The following is a 3715-nucleotide window of genomic DNA, read 5'->3' as shown; positions in this document are numbered from 1 at the left end:
ACATCATATAAATGTTCATACATACTTTCCTATCTAATTACGGCTGCAGCCAAAAACAAGTAATAAATAAAGAGAGATACATTAAGAAATTTGGACGGTTTTCTGCTCACAAAATATTGCTGTGTCATGTGATTTCAATTTTTATTAAGTACCAATGTTAACACTGAAAGTAGGTGAGATTATACTTTTTACTAAACCATTTAATTCGGATGATGGGCTATGCCAATAAACGTGTACACAAATAATTTTTTGATGTATGAAATGTCGTTGTTAGTGACCGAATAATATGGTGGGAATCCATGTGCTCGGGAGACTGGTTTCCAGCTCTACTTCATGACACCCTAGATCACCATTGAGCGTTAATAACAGCAAAATATTGTATCCTTTCGCCTTTCTGTAAACAGTTTAATGTAATCCACATCTGACTATCATCTTGTTGTGGAGGAAATGAAAAAGATTAAGAGTTTGTAACTTTACTATGCACACCCCCAACTCTCCCACCCACCATCCTAGCCTACTCATAAATTCCGACCCTGAATGCAAATTAATATTAGGTTATACGAATATATTTCCCAATTTTAGCTTTGACGAAAAGATCTAAGGAAGACTTTCTGCAGAAGATGAAACTGCTCATTCTTAATTGCTAAAGTGTTCGAGACTTTCAGAAACAGTAAAAAACCTGCAGACCAAGCATTCAAGATGGCTCTTGAACACGTTCACTTGACTCCCAATATCAATGGTCCGCTCTTTTCCAACTGAGAATGTTGGGTTCGCACAAAAAAGCCAAAACCGGAAAGACAAACGGCCCCTTGATTTCTTGGAAGGTTTGAGGAAATCCCTGTGTGTATCTGGTCCCATAGATGCAGCGTGAGGAGACTGTTCGGGTACTGTCCATTATTTTGCCAGAACTCCAGAACGTTTTATAGTGGTACATACTGATACATCTGCTCTTCAGCTGGATATAAGTAACTACTGTAAATTATAATACTCAGCATCATCTGCATAGAGATGAACTTTACCTTACAAGTATGGTTTTCATTAATAGTGTTCTGTTCATAATAAGGAAAGTTTCTCATCACACTGAGTAATGTGACTTAACGAACGTAAATATCAATTATTGTAGAGTTAATGCGACTAAAATGATAACAGAATTCTTCGTTAAGTATGTTAAATCAACGGAAATTTACAAAACAAGTCATATCTCCTACTAGTAACTAAAATAAATCACTGTTCAGGTTACATGAGTTACTATTAATTTAATTATAAGGTGCAGTATGTTTTTCATGCTTCTGAATTTTACACACTCTTCGTTATTTGAAAACAAAAGCTAGTTCACTGCATTGTTTCTTTCACAATTCTAAATTTACTGGTCAGTAATTATTTGAATGAATATGTGCCGAAATCTGTTTAATTTTCATTTTGAGGCGGGGTAGTGCCGCAAAAAAACAGTGATTGACAATGGTCATATTACACTGGTTTAAAACTGATGTTTGCACATCTCATACATGATCCCAACAGATAAATAAATTGAGCCACTTGGTGGGTAACAGTTTTACTGGCCTTTCCTAAAATTATATGAGACGATATAAGCTCACACCCAACTGAAGAGTGAAAATTTCATTCAGGAAACATTCCTCAGGCTGTGGCTAAGTCGTGTCTCCACAATATCTTTTCTTTCAGGAGTACTAGTTTCACAAGGTTCGCAGGAGAGCTTCTGTGAAGTTTGGCAGGTACGGGCGAGATACTGGGGGAATTAAAGCTCTGAGGACGGATCATGTGCTTAGGTAGCTCGATGGGTAGAGCACTTCGCCGCGAAAGGCAAAGCTCCCCATTGTTATTAATTGTCCGGCCGGCCGTTTTGATCTGCCAGAAAGTTTGATACTATTTTCTTATGATGATTTTTTTGCCTCAAAAAGCAAAAAGATGAGTATGTTGATGGAATACAATCGTATCTACCTCTGTTAAAATGAGGAACTTTTATCTGCTACTTTACTGTTAGCTCATAATCTATGAAATTTTCCAATGATATAATTCAATTTTTCTGATTCTTTTCCGTCCCATACAAGCTTGTGAAACTTTGGCTCTTCCTCACAACTTGCGTTCTTTAGAAGAAAAAAAGCTCCTAAAACTCAGATGCTAGCCTGCACTGATGTTTCACAAACCAGGAAATATGGCTAAACTAACTTTACCTTAGGACTGGCTAATTCCAATAATTTTACATATACGCTATCTCTGACTATTATCATGTCGCTATAACATTATCATCACACAGTTAAGCAAATAATCATATAATAAGAGAATTAAATAAGTGACAGGATGTTTGACTTAGATAGACAATGTTCCTATGGTATACACAATCAGATAATTACAATTATGAGGTAAAATCGATGTAGAACTTAGTGCCGTATTCTGTGGGTCTACGGAATGAAGCCTGTTCTCTAGTTGGTATCCACTAGGCAAAAGATCCTGCTGTAAGAGGTCCATGATTAAGGAATTTGCAGCTAGTGCACTCAAACAGATGTAATTTCGATGGATTGCCCACGCGCTGCCTGCGATATGTAAGCTATAAGAGTACCTCAGACCAGAGAGCAGTGTTGTCAGCAGTAGGAACTGTGTAGCAGTACAAGTAAGTAGTTGCTAGTAGTCTGGTGTAGTGTTGGCTGGGCCGGTCGTGGGGCATGATGGCGGAGCCTGAGCGATATAATATAAGGTAAAGGCAGCTTCGTGCATATGTAGTATTCATATATGAAGTGCGCATATGTAGTATTCTTGTATCAATAAATATTAAAAAAATTACATGGGACTTGGTATAAGAATACTACATATGCGCGAGGCTGCTTTTACCTTATATTATATCGCTCAGGCTCCGCTATCATGCCCCACAACCGGCCCAGCCAACACTACACCAGACTACTACCAACTACTTATTTGTACTGCTACACAGTTCCTACTGCTGACAACACTGCTCTCTGGTCTGAGATTCTCTTATGGCTTACATATCGCAGGCAGCGCGTGAGCAATCCATCGAAATTCCATCTGCTCGAGCGCGCTAGCAACAAATTCCTTGAATGAGATTTTCACTCTGCAGCGGAGTATGCGCTGATATGAAACTTCCTGGCAGATTAAAACTGTGTGCCCGACCGAACCTGCAAGTTCGCAGTAGAGCTTCTGTAAAGTTTGGAAGGTAGGAGACGAGGTACTGGCAAAAGTACAGCTGTGAGTACCGGCCGTGAGTCGTGCTTCGGTAGCTCAGTTGGTAGAGCACTTGCCCTCGAAAGGCAAGGTCCCGAGTTCGAGCCTCGGTCGGGCACAAAGTTTTAATCTGCCAGGAAGTTTCATATCAGCGCACACTCCGCTGCAGAGTGAAAACCTCATTCTGGAAACATCCCCCAGGCTGTGGCTAAGCCATGTCTCCGCAATATCATTTCTTTCAGGAGTGCTAGTTCTGCAAGATTCGCAGGAGAGCTTCTGTAAAGTTTGGAACGTAGGAGCCGAGGTACTGGCAGAAGTAAATCTGTGAGTACCGGGCGTGAGTCGTGCTTCGGTAGCTCAGTTGGTAGAGCACTTGCCCGCGAATGGCAAACTTTCCGAGTTCGAGTCTCGGTCGGGCACACAGTTTTAATCTGCCAGGAAGTTTCATATCAGCGCACACTCCGCTGCAGAGTGAAATTCTCATTCTGGAAACATCCCCCAGGCTGTGGCAAAGCCATGTCTC

General features: G+C 40.4%; 1 non-coding gene across 1 annotated transcript; it reads left to right on the top strand.

Moving 5' to 3' along the window:
* Nucleotides 1-3237: 3237 nt before the first annotated feature.
* Trnas-cga (transfer RNA serine (anticodon CGA)) lies at nucleotides 3238-3311 on the top strand. Its single transcript has one exon. It is a non-coding gene; the product is annotated as a tRNA-Ser (tRNA).
* Nucleotides 3312-3715: the final 404 nt, after the last annotated feature.

This window comes from Schistocerca serialis, chromosome 9 (assembly GCF_023864345.2).
Source record: "Schistocerca serialis cubense isolate TAMUIC-IGC-003099 chromosome 9, iqSchSeri2.2, whole genome shotgun sequence".
In the NCBI taxonomy this organism is placed as follows: domain Eukaryota; kingdom Metazoa; phylum Arthropoda; class Insecta; order Orthoptera; family Acrididae; genus Schistocerca; species Schistocerca serialis.
The sequence above is the reverse complement of the archived record's forward strand: the minus strand, read 5'-3'. Positions and strand labels throughout refer to the sequence as shown.